Raw genomic sequence first — 17,294 nt, forward strand, 5'->3', positions numbered from 1 at the left:
TGTTGGAAAATAAACACTTAAAAATATTTGAGAAAATCAATCCCTAAATCATTTAATTATTTTTAACTGAAGAGGTTTTTGTTATTTTTGCAAACCATTTGTTAAAAATAAAAACTACATCCTCTAAAAAAATTTTTTTTGTTGAGCACCTACTATGTGTCAAGGCACATCAGTGAGTGAGACTGGTGTGGTTCCGGCCTCTGGGATCACACACGCCCAGGAGGCAGACCCAGAGTAATTGATTACAGATTGATTGTTTAATTGTAATCGTGTGTGTTTGTAGGGACTGCAGGTACTTCTGTTTTGCCAAGGTGCCAGGAGGAGCTGGCGGAGATCAGGCCGGTAGGGGAGGTGGGCCAGATCAGGGAGGGCCTTGTATCAAGGGCAGTACTTACTGGGTGACAGCTCTGTGCGACGAATACAAAGGTGAACAAAACCAAGGCCGTCCCTGGCAGGAACCAGCGACCGAATGTGGAGTGGTAGAGGGCAGTCCATGGTGTGGCAGGAGCACAGCACGGAAGACTACAGGGGGGAGGGCCTCACGGAGGAGGTGACCTTTGCCTCTTCCTCCATCCAGTTGACTAGCAGTTTCAAAGCGGACAGTCCTGCCTTTTAGGGGCGGGCTTCCGTACCTGCAGGCTTAAAGGGGCATTAATCACACCCAAGAGTGGTTCAAGAGCAAAGGGTTCTGAGCCTGGAGGAGTTCTTTCTCTAGGCCTCGGATGTAAGGGAAGGAGGAGCTGGTATCATATTGAGCTATCAACCCAAAGACCAGAATGTGGGGAGGACCAACAGGCTGCTCCTATTCCCCAGGTGGTGCTAGGGCCAAGGGCTAGAAATCCTGGCTCCACCCCTCCCCCACAAGCTAGGTGAGCTTGAGACAGGTTATTCCCCTCTCTGCCTCTGTGTGCTTATCTGTAAAATGGGCATCATGGTGACTTTACGGGGCTGTTGTCATCATGAAGATTGAGTGTGTGTCTCTCCCTTGGAAGTTTGCATTACAAACGATTTGTTATTACACTCTACGAAGTGTATCACCGATTCTGTAAGTGTGTCTGACCTGGTTCTTTGTAGGAGTGGTCAAGACGGCAAAGTGGGCTCTGTGGTCAGTGGGGAGGGTAGCCAGGTTCTGAGCCCACCAGATGTGGCCCAGCACCACATCCTGCTTTGTCCAGGCCTGATGGGGCGGGGGGGGTGGTGGTGGTAAACTGTAGCAGGTAGAGAAGACGCCACCTCCTGACCCTGACGGGTTGTGTCAAGTTTCTCTTTCCCTAACCAGCGTTCTCTTCAACAAGCCCCGCGTGCCTGCGTGCCCCTGTTGGCGTCAATGGAGTCTCCTGCTCGTTGTGAGCAGTCTGTGATCTGAGCCAAGTGACTTTCTGCATGATAACATATTCACCCACTCCAGGGGCCCGTGTGGAGTTCAGACAGAGGGGCTGCCTCCCAGAGGGACATGGGGCTGCCTCCAGAGGCGGGGGGTGGAGCCCTCCCCCCAGACCAGGCTAGGCTTGGTGCCCTGGCCAGGCTTCCCGCAGCCTCCTTCCCTGGGGCCTCATCTCCTTGTGCTGCAAACACTGTTTCTCGTCTTTCTTGGTAAGTCCTGGGTCCCAAGAGGCTGGATCCTCGTCGCCCGTGCGCCTCGCTGTGTCCTTTGCACCTTGCGCAGAGTTTGGCACAAAACAGGCTCTCAGTATGTGTTTGTTGGTTAATGGGGTGGGGAGAGCTGAATGGAAGGAGAGAGAACAGGACCAAAGGTGATATAGCAGCACATTTTCTTCAGTGACGGGGGGTCCTGTTCACCACCCAGCTCCCACATTTGTTGAGTGTGGCCTGTGCACCAGGTATGTTTCAGGTCATGTGAACTCCTGTGACCCTCATGGCAAGCCCTCCAGGGGAGGTCTGTCATAGTTCCCATTTGACAGATGGGGAAGCCGAGGCACAGAGAGGTGAAGCAACTTGCCCGAGGTTACACAGCCAGGAAGTGAGAGAGTCAAGTTTCCAGCCCTCAGGCTCTCACGCTGTAGAGTCTCATATTTGCTGATCGCCTACTGTGTGCCAGCCTCGTTGTCCTTTAATAGTACAGAAAACCCCAGGGAAACTGAGGCTCAGGGAGGTGAATGTGCCAAGCCAAACAGCCAGCAAACGGCAGATTCATGACGGTTTGCACACAGCTCTGCCGTATATAGTTTCTGCCCCAGAGTGGGGAGAGGTCCTGCAGGTCACCTGTCCCCCCCTTCCCTGAGTCAGTGACAGGTAGGCATCCGCTGAGCTCTTGCCTTCTTTCTGGCCTCACACCTAGGCCTACCCCCTGCTGCTAGGGGGCTATACTTAGCTGTGGAGACCACACTGAATGGGGTAGTGGAAAGAACATGGAGTCTGGAACTCAAAGACCGGGTTAGAGTCCCAGGAACCTCAAGGAAGGTGCTTCCACTCTCAGAGGCTCAATCCCTTCAGCTTGGAAATGGGGGACATCACATGGCCCCCTCAGTACAGTATGGATTAATTCAGATCACGCACCTAGGGCCATAGTGTACATAGAGGGTGCCTGGAAAGGTGGGAGATGGTAGCATCTCCCTGCTGAGAATCTTTAGTGAGGTCTATACATTGCAAGGCCTGGCCACATCTCCTCCAATCTCATCCACTTTATTCCCTCCGTACCTGTCCCTCCGACCCCCCATGTGTATCCTGAGTTCCAGCCATGCTCCCCTCCTTCTTCTGGACGAGCCAGGCCCTTTGGTGCTACCCATTCTCCCACATCTCCTTTCACCTTTCCACCAGGATCGGTGTGGGGATGATCTGCAGAAGGACTTAACTGGGACAACATCATCATGCCAGCTCTTTATCTGTCTTTCTTTTTTCCTTTTGCTTGTCTCCCTCCTCCCTACACATTTCTCTCTCCCATCCCCTTCATCCCCATGTTAATAACCTGTGTATTTCTAGATATTCACACACCATAAACAAAACGTACCTGCCGCTAATACGCACGAACGAACACACGCCTGCTCCTGTTTCCGTGCCTCCGCACATGTAGGGTTTGAGCATTGCTTCACAAAGTGGGGCCCTGTGAGGCACCCCTTCTGCACAATGCCCATGAGGCCCTGAGTCAGCTGCAACAGCCCTAATTCATTCTCGTAATGCATCACAAGCATTATATTTCATAGTGAGCAGTAACCGTCGTTTCGTCATCTGGTCTTTTACTGACAGGCATTCGCTCTACTCCCTGCCCTCCCTCTGCGCCCCGAGCCTATAAGCAGTGCTGCGGTCCATACCCATGTACGTATATCCTTCAGCTGGGGCTTTTGTTTTGATGGACTAGAGCCCCAGGAGTGGGATTGCTCAGTTGAAGGGTATATGTATTTTTTTTTAATTTCAGATCGCTTTCCAACAATGCCGTAACTTGTCACCTTTCCAACAACAATCTTATGAGTCTATTTCCCCACATCCACGCCAGCAATAGGTGTTAGTAGTATTTTTAGCTTTTGCCAGGCTGATGGGGACAAAATGAAATCTCACAGTTACTTTAATTTCAAGTTCCCGTACAACTAGTGAGTTAGGGCATCTCTCCGTATGTTTCTTGGCCATTTGGATTTGCATCACGTCTTGCTGAGTCTTATCCTTTGACTCAATCTTTCCTCGTGAAGTTCTCATCCGCTTGTAAGAGCTCTTTGCATATTACGAATATTAACTTTTTATTTGACATCCGTTGATGTTTAATTGAAGAATAATTGACATGTAACCTTATATTAGTTTCAGGTGCACAACATACTGATTTGATCATTGTATACACTGCAAAATGGCAAATAGTTTTATACTTGAATTCCTTATTTTCATACTGACTTTGTGAATGAAATCTGTTGTCGCAAAAGTAACTTTGGAGAGTAAAATGTCTTTTTATGTACCACTCTCTTGTTTTCTTTCTTTTTATTTTTAAAGATTTTTTATTTATTTATTTGACAGAGAAAGGGAGAGAGATCACAAGCAGGGGGAGTGGGAGAGAGAGTAGCAGACTCCCTTCTGAGCAAGGAGCCCGATGCGGGGCTCAATCCCAGGACCCTGGGGTCATGACCTGAGCTGAAAGCCGAGGCTTAACCGACTGAGCCACCCAGGTGTCGACTTTCTTGTTTTCTTATGCACTGAGACTGACCCTGTCCTCTTCTATGTTTTCTCCCAAGAAACTTATTGTTTCAGTTTATTTTTTAGATGTTAACTCTTCCATCCATCCGATGTCAAATGAGGTTTCAACTTCCTTGCAAGAGAGAGCTGGTTGTGCAAGTTTTGTTAAACAGTTACTCCTTTTCCAACTGAATTGAAATACCATCTCTGCCCCACATTGAATTCCCGTGAGTATGTTGATCTAGTCCTGCTCGCTCGGTCTGTTCCACTGATCTGTGCATCGCTTCCCCACCAGCTCCATCTGAATTTGGGAACGGGGGCCTCAATACGTTCTCACTTCTAGGAAGCCATGTTCTTCTTGGGTATTTTCTCTTTCATTGGATCTAGTTATTACCAGGTCTCCCTTCTGCTGTGTGAACTTTGAGTTTATTCTAGTCAATGGCATGTTGGTCACCCCTGGAGCCAAGTGACTTATGTGGGGTCAAGCATCTACCTGGGGAGCAGAAAGCATTTGTTGAACGTTGTTGCTGCCCTTCTTTTCCAGGACTATAAAAGGTATTAAAGAGCAATATGCAAGCAAAAGTAAGTCAACATGAGCATGTGTACAGAGTAGACAACTCTAACTAGAGAAAGCCTCAGAGATGTTGAGACTCTCAGAGACACTTGAAGCAAAGAGAGAGAATCATTGGTTTTTTCCAACCTGTTTATTGGATGCTTTATTCTAGGTCTGGGGATATAGTGGTAGCCAAGGCCGAGACAAAAGTTTGGTTTTGGGGGTGTGACAATGGTATCGTGCTCATTATTTTTCCATGTGATGATGATATTGTGGTGATATTTAAAACAAAGAGTCCCTGTATTTTAGAGATACATCCTGAAATATTTCCAGATAAAATTATATGAAGTCTGGGATCTGTTTCTAAATAAGCTAGGGGTGGGAAAACTGAATGGAAGTACAGCTCAAACAAGGCTGAATTGATCATTATGGAAGCTCAGTGATGGTTTCATAGGGCTTAATGGCTTCATAGTGTAATATTTATTATACTACTCTCTCTGCTTTTGTCTGTGTTTGAAATATTCCATAATAAAAAGTTTTAAAAATGCATACGAGCTTATTATGTTTCAGGCATTCTTCTAATTGCCTTACATCCATTAATTCATCAAGTCCTCAAAAAAGCCCTGTCTCAGTCAGCTGGGGCTGCTATAACAAAATGCCGTAGACATTTATTTCTCAGGATGAGACATTTATATTCTTCAGGATGCTGGGGAGGCCAAGACTAAGGTGCCGGTGGACTCGGCTCCCAGGGAGAGCCCTCTTCCTGGCCTGCAGACGGCCGCCTGCTTGCTTCGTCCTCACAATGCAGCGAGCGAACTCTCTTATCCCTTCTTATCAGGGCCGTGATTGCACCATGAGCGCTCCTTCCGCAGACCCCACCTCCAAATACTATTACCTTGGGGGTTAGGGCCTCAACACATGAATTTGGTGGTGGTGGTGGTGATGGTGGGGGGCACAATTCAGTCCATAGGAAGCCCTATGAAGTGAATACTATCATCCCAGTTGAGACGAGTCCCCACCAGATTCAGTATCTTGCCCAGGACCCCGCTGGTAGGAGCAGAGCTGTCCGGCCCCGAGGCCCTGCTGTCAGCACTGTGCTTTACATTTTTTTTTTTTAGATTTTATTTATTTATTTGAGAGAGAGCAAATGAGAGAGAGAGAGAGAGCATAAGCTGGGGTGGGGGGAGGGAAGGGCAGAGGGGGAAGAAGAAGCAGACTTTCTGATGAGCAGGGAACCTGATGTGGGGCTCAATCCCAGGACCCCAAGATCATGACCTGAGCCTAAGGCAGACGCTTAACTGACTGAGCCACCCAGGTGCCCCCATTATGTTTTACTTTTATGTCTATTCATTCCAATGAACCTATAAATGAAAAGCTATGTGTATATAATATGATATAATATATATATTAAAATAATTTCACATAGCCAGTAGGGCTATGAAAGATTAAAAAAAAATACGATTATGGGAGAGGGAGAAAGAAGACCGGTAGCCAGGTAGTGGGACGAGGAGGGACTGAGGCTGCCGGGGCCAGCGTCCTCTTTCAGCAAGTGTGACCAGAGAAGGGCCCTCTGAAGAGCCAAGACCTGAACAAAGATGGGGGGGGCTGTGTGGAGATCTGGGGGAGACGTTCAAGCAGAGGACTGACAGGTGCAAAGACTCCGAGACAGAAACGGGAGGTTTGGTGGGGCTGGAGTGCGGCCGGTGAGATGAAGGCAGCGTCAGCGAAGTGGTGGGAGCAGATCTTACCGCAGACCGTGGTCAGGCTTTTATAGGTTCAAACAAAGGAACTAAGAGATCTCAGTAGGATCAAAACGATTTATTGGATTTATTAGCTCAATGATCATTTAAATACATTTTCCTACATTTTGCCCTGCTAAATTCATCTGTAACACAGGAATAATTTAATTCCGAAGCCAAATTAACTGCTCTTTGCCTTCTTGCAAAGTCACCCGCTTTAATTTTTTTTTTTTGCATAACTTGATTCAATTTTTCCGCTCTTGCCACATTTTCTCCAGCTCCTACACACTTTGTGAGGTGGTTATAACATTGTTATCTTATTATTAGTCACTACCAGGGATAATTCACTTTCCAATTGATCTATGCTGCTTATAAAATGCCAAATCAAGTGGAAACATAGGAAGCAAGTGGTTAGTGACTCCTGAAAGCCAGTGTCGGCAGAAAACTGTGTGTGAGAGGCTGGGGGCTGGGCCCTGCTGACTTCCGATGAGTTGAATTTAGCTGGTCAAGCCGTGCAAAAGCCAGGAGCATCTGCGAGGCGGGTTGTCAAGGGCGCGGGTGGTGGTAAGTGCTTGCATCAGACTCACGTCACGTGTGCTGAATATTTGACGTGGTCCCTGCTAGTTTGTATTTGTTCTAAGTATCCAGCAATGTCAAGTTCAATGAATTCTGTAAATAAAATGTGCCCACGCACAAGGTTTCCCTTGAAGAAGGAGGGCTGGCAATACCCAGACATTTGTCATGTAGCCTTCATACAAGCCACACTTAACGCGGGTAGGGTGGGAATGCGTATGTGGGGGCCGGCGGGCCCTTCTGCCATTTTGACTTGAGCCTGGAGAGTGTCAATTGTGGACAAGCAAGGTTCGGGGCATAAAGGTTTGCTGGTTTATTTTGTGGTAGGATTACCTCTGATGTTGCAAGTTGGAAGAAAACAGGCCGAGGACAGAGCATTAGATGGACAAAAAGGAGAGGTTATGAAATAAAACTTACTCTTTGGATAAGAGGATGCCATTGAAAAGGACAGTTTATTCCTGAAGGAAGGCTCTTGGTCTTTCCTTTTAGGCTGTCAGCTACTGAGGTTTTTCCGAGTTTTTTTTCTCTTCTGATTCTTGACTAGTTTTTTGTTTGTTTTTTTGGCGGAGGGAGGCAGCTTGGGGGCTACAGAATCAAGAAGAAAGGGGCAGAAGGAAATGGACAAGAAGCCCGCCACTTAAGACTCAGGAGGAATTTTTCAGGGTGCTGGAGGAAAGCACTTAGAAGGAGCTATAGGGGAGGCGAGAGAGGCCGATGGGAAGGTGGATTGTAAGAAATGTTGCTGCAGTGTGTGTCCCTCTATGGTGCCTCAGACACATAATTAAGGAGCTCGAATTATCTTGAGTGTTTTGGGTGTTGGATTGATTCTTTGATCGTTACACATCCTCGTGGACTGGACCACATGGCCCCAGCTACAGCAAGGCTCCAGGGAGCAAAGGCCTGGATGCTAGGGGAGGCTGCTTGGGGGAGATGGGGGATTGGCTAAAGATTTGGTGAAAGTTCATGCCGAACTATACGACTTAGACATTAGACAGTTGTCTTTTGGTTTTAGGTGCTAGGTTAAAAAAAAAAAAGCCAAAAGAGGTAAATAGCTGTGGGTAAAGAATCAAGAAACCTACATATTTGTCTTTGCTAATTCCTTAGATGGTCCCTTCCTTTATTCAGTAAATTACTGAGTGATCAGTTCTATATGCCGGGCTATATGCCAGGCCGGAGCTAGGTGGGGGCGTATAAAGATACATTGTTCATCTTTCTGGGTAATTCTGTGCTGCATGTTGAAGGGTGGACGGGATCTTATAGACAGACCATGGAGGAAGGGAATTTTAGGTAGAGGGAACAGCATGTACAAAGACATGAACTTAAGTTTAAAATGGCAAGGACCTCAAATCTAGAGCCTGTGTAGTCAGGAAAATATGCAATTGATCTCCTTATTGTTGGCATTCAGGATGTTTCCGCTATTCATGATTATAAATAATGCTGAGGTGAACATCTCAATGCGTAAGATGGTTTCTGGATTTTGCTGTAGGATAGATTCCTACAAGTAAGACTCACAGTGCATTTCGGTGGGAGAGCAACCCGGTAGGTCTTGCCCTGTGACTTTGTCCAGGTCGTTGGCCCTTCTGGGTTTCCCTTTCCCTGTCTCAGAACACGGATCCCGGGAATGAAAAGGACCTTTCTAGCTCTCACATGCAGACACCCAGTGGCATCTTCAAACTGTGCTTTGTCGGGGACTTGTGAGAGAGATCTGGATTCCTACTGACTGAGAAAATTATTCATATTTCATGTCAAGCAAGTCACATCCGTCCTGTACGCCTCGATTATTCTATTGGCTCAGCAAGGATACTAAAAGAGACTTAGGGAGCCGCAAAGTGATGTTCGTGAAGGTTTTTAATAAAATAATTCTATGGTCCAGAGCGCGGAGTTTCCTTCCACACCATCCCTTCTATGCGGGCTCCTCCTTCTCTTGCTCTCCTGTCCGCTGGCCCATTGGCCCACTCCCTCCTCCTTCGGGTGGCTGGAGGACGATGCACTGGGGAAGAGACATCCTCCCTGAGGGTGGCCGCTAACTTTATTGATGTTCAGCAACTGTTCATCACCACGGATGCGTGGATACGCCCTGAGCTCCTCCCCATGGAGCCCACTCCCCAGAGACTGCACCCCTTCTCTGGGAGGAGTCCCTAAAGCTCTAGTAAAGGCCAAACTCACTTTTTTTTTTTTTAAGATTTTATGTATTTGAGAGAGAGAGCGAGAGAGCACTGTGTATATGAAAGAGAGAGAGTGCGCACAAGCAGGGAGAGGGGCAGAGAGGGGAGAAGCTGACTCCCCTCCACTGAGCAGGGAGCCCAACATGGGGCTCCATCCCCGGACCTGGGGATCATGACCTGAGCCAAAGGCAGACGCTTAGCCGACTGAGCCACCCAGGTGCTCCAAAACTCACTTCTGTCACATCTCTTCAGTCCTGGGGTTGCCCCACATGGTCAGGCTCTGGTATGGAGCCGCTGTCTTCCGTCCTTGCTGACATCCGTGGATCAGTCATTTACTGTCTCGGTTTGTTTGGCTAACGAGCCTTGGGAGCTTGTTCAAGAGTCCCAGCCCCTCCTCTGTGTTCATAGGCTCTGGAATTAGGCTACCTGGGTTTCAGTGTTTGCTCTGTCATTGGCTAGCTGTGTGAACACGTGTGAGTTACTAAACCTTCCCCGTGCCTCAGATTTTTCATACGTGTGGTGGGTGGGCTTGGGTTTGGCTTCTGTGGGGCGCTTGCTGGGCTGAGCTCTGAGCTGTGGATTAACCACAGGTCTCCATTTGTCTTTCATTCTCTTTGTACCGGTGGCTACTTGAGGGCATGTTTTTCAGGCAGAAGACAAGAGCATCAGAGGGCAAGTCCAACCATGTCAGCACATATCAAGTCCTACTGAGTCACGTCTACTAGTATCCAAGTGGCCAAAGCAGGTCAGTGGGGCAGGGACGTGAACTCCCTCCATAGTAGGGGGGAGGTCAATCTTTGTTGAATACGAATTCTATCACATTATGACATGGTTTGTTGTGAAGGCTAAACGAGATAATAACTTTTAAGTGCTTATAACAATACTTGGCATGTGATATGGGTTCAATGACAAATACCTAATACTAGGGGTGATATGAACACTGGTGTTTGTGTTAGTATAAGCACATATCAGATACTCTTCAAAATAGACATTCATACTACAGTGTAAATGTCTGATAAGATAGTGTGACACAGACCTCAAATGTTTATCTCGAACGGCGGGTGTTTAAGTCAAAGGGGCGAATGCCTAAATGTGGACTTTTGAGAATCAATAAGCCCCAGCAGCTAAGAAAAAGGGTTCTGGAATTAGCCAAATTCCAGCCATAATTCCAGCTCTGCCGTGAGTTTGTTTGTTTAAGTAATCTCCACACCCAGCACAGGGCTTGAACTAACAACCCCGAGATGAAGAGTCCCACCCTCTTCTGACTGAGCCATCCGGGCGCCCCTGGTTTCTTATCTTCTCTGTATCTCATAGAGCTGTTGTGTGAACGGGAGGAGATATAGTAAGTAAAGCACGTAATAAAGTACCTGGCACACAGGAAGGTCCATAAATGCTCATGGTGGAAAAGATCTGCAGTGGAGGACGGGGGAGGGGGGAGGGGGCAGAAAGCCTCCCATGGAGCCCGGACCCTTCCCAGATGGTGGGTGCCGCTTCAGCTGTGTCTTCCGGTCCACCCGACAAACATTCACGAAGTACCTACTATGCGCCAGATGTTCCTCTGTTCTATCCGTGCGTGCCCACAGCTCACTTCCTCATGGTAAATTCCATGGAACGTTAGTTCCACTGGATGTTAACTAGGGTGTCAAACTGAAAATGACAACAGGAGGGTCCTGTGGCAAATCAAGTTTGGGACGCTGAATTAGAGAGCGCTGAACAGATTCCACGGCTGTGGGGCGTTGAGCTTTGCCTATGCGTGTGTGCCTTGAGGGCTGAGGACTGTGGGCGTTGGGTTTCCTGTGACCACAGACTCCTTCACATGTCCCGAGCAGGCATCTTCCTCTCTACCCACTGCCACTGTCTGCGGGAGGCGTGTCCCCACCCTCCTGGCCACTGTTGCCCCGTTCCTGGTCTCCAGGCCACCGCCAGGGGACATAGAGTCAGCTTTCCAAAATTCATGCCATTTGAGCCATATACTGTCCCCCCACAAGCATGGCGTGGGGACCTCCTCTCTCCTCCTTTGCCTTGCTGGTTCTGTTCACCTTCCATGACTCCACCCCCACCCCAGGAAGACTCCTGCTGTCCTGGTCTGGGATGGGAGCCCCTTTTTGGACCCTCTCTCATACCTAGCGGTACTGCCTAACACCCCCATGCTTCCCACTGTCTCCTTCCCATTGTCTTCTGGGTGGCCTCCACGTGGGGACTGCTGTGTAGCCCTGTGGCTAAGTTCATAGGCTCTATGGCCAGAGGCTGGGGATTTATGACCGTGGGCACCTGTCTGGGCCTCAATGTCCTGCCCTGTGAAATACAAATCATGACCGCAGCCACTCGCAGGATGTCACATGGAGGAAGAGGCGGCTTTTGCTATCCATTCCCCGTGCACCCTCCTGGGGAGGGAGGAGGCGGAGTGGAGCCTGGCCTTGAATGTCAGTTGCGAGACAAAGAGCAAATGCCTATACACCTTAAAACCTAAACTTCTGTCTCTGCCATATGGGATGATTCTGTTTCTCTTTCGTCGGGCTGAACTGAGGATGACCAGAGGCTCTGCGTGAACAGGGGCTGACACAGAGCAGGTGTTTAATAAATAGAGTTTTTCAGATTACGTGGGCTTGCGTTTGACCAGTCCTGGGCTCCCTGAAAGCCAGCATGGGAAGACGCCTTGGAGGACAGGTGACTCTACAACCTGGTTTACAGAGGAGGAAACCCGACTTTTGCTTCCCGTTTGCCCTGAGCATGGCACGAGGGTCACCTGCCTTTAGATGCCAAAGGCAGTCATAGTCATCATTATTACCCTATTTAATACCAACCCTGAAAATTGGGGACCCAAGGAGGCCTGGTGTCCTTGGCCTCCAGGAGGGAATAGTTCTGTTACCCCTTTGTCTCAGACTCCCAGGACCAGTGTCTCATCCACCCTTGGGGGCATTCTTTTGACATCGTGAAAGGCACAACCCAGCATCTCCCTGGTGTTTGCAAAGGAACGAATGCCCTGCCCGGGCAAGGGTGTCGCATTTCACAGCCTGCGAAGCCCTTTGTCCTAAACCATACACCGCTACCCCTCTCACACATCACAGAGCGTCTGCCGGGAGCAGGGATGCTGACCCTGGCCTTACAGATGGGGACACATAGGCCCAGGGAGTCACATTTGGGCCTGAGACCCTGCCTCTGGGGTGGCCCTGCGGGGAGAGGTCCCCCGAGGGGAAGAGGTCGGATTCCGACTCTGCCTGGTGCCCTGGGCTCGGCCCTCCTACAGAAGACAGAGCCTTCCTGAATGAGGCTTGGGAACGCTGCCACCGTTCAATGAGCTAATGGTGAAATCGGAAACTCAAGGGCTGGTAGCAGAGACAAAAAAAAAAAAAAAAAAAAAAGACAAGCTTTGATTCATGGGCCGGAGGATCAGTGAATGGGGAAGACAGCCTGCGGTAATAGAGGAAAAGCCTGAGAGGCACATCCTTCTAGCAGAGTCCCTCCCAGGGAGAGGAAGGTCAGGCTCGCGGAGGCCTCGGTCAGCATCAGAGCCTGACGGGGGAGGCGAGGGAGCATTGCGGTCCGAGCAGCCCTGGTGAGCCCATCTGTGAACGGGGGGCGGGGTGGTGGTGGTGAAGGCAGTACTAGTTGTCACAGACTCCCCCAAGCAGGATGTGTAAAGTTGGGTGGTAGGAGCCAGGCACAAAATAAGGGCTTGAAAATATAGAAACACCCAGAAACTTCTTTCGTTAGGGCAGAGTGGAGAGTGTCCTGTCTCTTTAGAAGATGGGGATCAGACCTCTTAGCTGCGTCCGCTGGTCTTGAATGAATGAACAAGCGAATTTCTACACTGTCAGATCTGGTTCTTAGTGGTGAGTAAGTAGCTAGGGTCATGAAAATGTTTAGAAAGGGAATAATTCACATGTCGGGGGGGTTACCACACACAGCGGCCTTTCCCATCCAGGCTCTTCCATCTGCTCTTCATACAGCCTCCCTGAGCTGGGCGTTATCATCACAGGACAGGTGAAGACTCAGGGATCAGAGAGAGACAGGGATTTCTCCCAGGGCACACAGCTGGTAAATGGCAGAAGTGGGCCTCCAATCCCTAGCGCCTTCTCATACTTCATCTTAATTTGGGAGGAGAGGGAGCTGCCTGAAAGGGGTGGGGGGCAGCACGACAATGTAAGGAGAGTATTACTGTACCTTGACTACTTACAGACGCTCCTTTAGCCCCGTCAACACTGGTGAACTCCTCTGCAAACATACTCTTTGGCATCGAGGCAGCTAGACTGCAGCAAGAAGGCCAACAACTCCTCAAATTTTGGTTTACATACCAGTTTCCCAAATTAATGGAGACTTCCTCTGTGTGCTGGGAGGGTGGCAAGGAAACTTCCCGGCCGGAAACGGGGCCACGATGGTAATTACTGAAGCTGGTTTGCGCGAAGGGCCTCAGCTTTCGAGGTAAACAGGAAAAGGTGCTAATGTATTTTACTTTCTCAAATAACCGCTCCCATTTTGCTCTGTTGAGCTTCGTCCCTCTGGCTGGCCTCCTTCAGGACACCTCGGGCCCGTTCCATAACTTCCCGATCACTTCGGGTTATTAAAAAGAACACTTTCATTGTGATTGTTAAGACTCAACCCTGTTGATTTTAAAAAAGTCAATCTCACATGAAACGTGGGGCTCCACGCTGGGGTTGTGTGTGTGTGTGCATGTGTGTGCGTGAGTCTGCGTGCATGCCTGTGCACGTGTCCACAGGCGTGTTTGCATGTGTATATATGTATGCACGCATGTGCGTGCACGTGCACATGTCCGTATGGGCGTGTGCTTGCTTATGTGTGTGTGTGTGTTGTCTGGAGTCGGGTCCGGGAGAAAGCTGCCTCCTCGTGTGACTGCATCCTGCAGCTGGACTGTGCCCATTGGGGGGGTTCAGACCTGCTGCCCTCTTGCAGACAGTCCCGTGTCAGAGACGGCGAGTTTGCTATGCCTCTGCCCCGCGGTTTTGCCTGCGTTTCTGTCCGACACGCGGTAGCTGCTGGCTTCCTCTGTGAGGCTGGTGCCGGAGGGCGGGCTCTCTCCGGACGAGGGGCTCATTGGATGCAGCTCAGGCTCAAACCCTGCCTCCTTCTCGTAGTGCTCATGGGCAAGTAGGGGTCTGCTCACGGCTCTGACTCCTGGGGTGGCTGATCGTGGAGGTTGGCTCACAGCGTCAACTTCCAGGGTCCCTCCCTGATCTTGGCAGGGGCTGGGACATTGACTTAAGCCCTGAATTTCTACCTTAATGTCTGCTCATGCCATGGGAAACCCACAGGTCCTTGCCCCACCAAGCAGTGGGCAGCCTCCTCTCTGCCCCGCTATCTTCCTGTCCCTTTCTCCATTCTCCCTGGAAATCTCCCTGACTCCGGGGGAGGGCAGGGAAGGTGGTCCAGGGCACTCCAGGTCTTGTAGAAGGGAGGCTGGCCACGCATTCTGCCTCCTCCCCAGACTTGATGCCTGTATGTCTCGCTGGTAAATGCTGTCCTGCCAGGTTGGTGTGGCAACAGCAACCTTTGAGATGGTCCCGGAGTGAGATGGTCCTACCGTGAACCTGCGGAGCCCCTCCAGGGGGACAGTGGGGTGGGTAAGGCCCAGACCTCACGGCATCCTGCTACACGAGGTCCTAGCCTGTGCCAGGCACTGCCAGGGGCTTCCTAAGCACCGTCTGGTGAGGCATCCCACGACTCTCAGAGCATGTTTTATCATCCTCATTTTATGGATGAGGAAACCAAGGCTCAGACAGGAGCCGGCTTGCTGGAAGCGGTGCGGACTGCACGTGGCAGGACCTAATGGGAATCCAGGTCTGCCTGTCTGCTGAGCCTGAGGCGGTGGGTGTCGGGTGTTGGCAGCCACCCAGACTCGATTCCTCATTCTGTGGTCACGGCACCCTGATTTCTTTGGGGGAGCAAGGACTTATTGGACCGTTGGTCTAGAACAGAGAGTTACAGTGACAAACATTCCGCTTTCCCGCAGTACAGTCACGAACGATAAAGAACAGTCGGAGCACGTGCACTCCTGCCTGGGGGGTGCGGGGGTGAAGGTGGGGAGTTGCTGAGCAGCCCGGGCTCCCCAGGCTCTGGAACCGCCGCAGTCCTGCTCCGCCCCCGGCAGACCCTGGTTTTCTCGCTCGCCCATCGCTTCAGCGAACTAGCCAATGTCCTCCCACCCACCCCCTCCGTCTCCCACGTTATTTGCTCACAGCTGGTTTCCATTGTCATCATCCAACAGTCCTGCCTGGTACCCTAAGTGTGGTGCTGGGGGTCTGGCTCTTGGCCTGATGGGAACCCCTCTGTTCTCTGTGTCTCCGTGAGTTACGACCTGAGAAGCACTCAGGACAGGGCCTGACACTCAAGGAATAACTGTTGCCGTTAATATCACTGTTCTCTTGGGCTCTGGTTCACATCAGGGGCCAGGTGGGGCACAGGGCCACCCCTGACCCTCCCAGGCCTCCTCAGAGCTGTGGGGGTGGAGCGAGTTTGGGGGAAGCTGGCCTGGCTGCTGTCTATGGGGCATTCCAGGGGCCCCAGCTGGGGGCTGACCATCTTGTCCCGCAATTCTGCGGGCTCTCACCAGTAAAAGGCAGGGCCCCAGCAGGGAAAGGCCGGACTCACCATTCTCCTCATCACCATTGTCATCCTCAGCTCGTTGTGAAGAGTGACCATCATTACCATCTGAACACCTACCGCGGGCCGGGCCCTTTATGAGAGTAAGGACAGCCCGAATCACGAAATCAACAGCAACATACGTTGCCACAGTTACTCTTCCCAGAACTCGTCTGCGAACGCATATGCCCATTGTATGGATGAGTACGTTGAGGCAGGAGAATGTTGCTGGGAACACCTGGAAAGTCCTTAGGTTCCACTCAGTGTCATTCCTCGGCAGTGGCAGTGCCTGCTTTCTCCTGATTTACTTCGAGGCAGACACGGAAGTATTTGATTCTTCTGAGACGGCGGTTTGACCCACAGGAGAAGCGCACGCGTTCCTCCTGTTAGTGTGCCTTTGCTCCTGCTCCTTGTAAAAATCATCCTGGCTCCGCGATGCTGAAGGGAACTTCACCTCCTCCCCAGGTCATGTCCAGATCCTGCAGAAAAATGGCACTCTCCTCACCAGTGCTCCCTCTGCATCGATGAACTCCCGTCCTGAACGCCAGGCTCACACCTCCAGCAACCTTCGCACCTCTAGCCGACTGTGGGTGGACGCCACAAACTCCACACCCCTGGGCCCTTGGTCTCCTCCAGCCCCCGGCCCTGCTTCTCCTGTAGCTCTTTCCACTTTGATTACTGGTGCTTCCGCCCCTCTCGTGCCCAGTCCCAAAGCCCTGGAGTCCTCGTTGGCTCCTCTCCCTCCTTCACCCCACATCTAACCCATTAGGAAATCCTATATTCACAATCGATCACTTCTCTCTGCTTTTGTCCTGGTTTGAACCACCATCCTCTCTCTGGTGCCTGGATTAGCCCATGGGCTTCCTAACTGGTCTTCCTGCTGCAATCCCAGCTCTATCTCCATCCGTTCCCACTACAACGACTGAAATGATCCTTTTAAGACATAAGTCAGACCGTGTCACCTCTCGGCATGAGCCTGGGTGGTGCCTCCCCATTTCACTCTGGGTGAAATCAAAGGTTCAAGGTAGCCTCTAGGACCCTACCTGGCCTGGCCGCATGTCTTACAGCTCTCCTCTGTTCACTCAGTTCGGCCACCACACTGGTCCCCTTGCCAACACCTTGTACACCACACACTCCTGTCTCAGGGTCTTTGCTCTGGCCACTCCCTCTTACCCTGGACACACACACAGCTCACTCCCTCACCTTGTTTGAGTCTCTGCTCAACAGACTCCCTCCTGCCTGACCACACTAAGACTGCATCACCCACACCCCACCCCCAAAACTCCCGAGCCCCTCACCCCGTCCTACTGTTTTTTGTTTGTTTCGTAGTACGTACTGCCTTCTGGTGTCTTATACGATGTACTCAAGGAGCTTTAGGGCCGCTGTTTATTGTTTGACTCCTGCTAGCAGTATGTTGGCTCCAGGGTGAAGCTCTTTGCCTGTTTTACTCACCCACGTGCCACAGGCTTCCGGTACGCTGCCTGGCACATAGCCGGTACTCTGTGAATGGCTTCCTTATAGCTTTCCTCTGATCCTCCACTTGCTCTCTGAAAC

Source organism: Ailuropoda melanoleuca, chromosome 15 (assembly GCF_002007445.2).
Source record: "Ailuropoda melanoleuca isolate Jingjing chromosome 15, ASM200744v2, whole genome shotgun sequence".
Classification (NCBI taxonomy): Eukaryota; Metazoa; Chordata; class Mammalia; order Carnivora; family Ursidae; genus Ailuropoda; species Ailuropoda melanoleuca.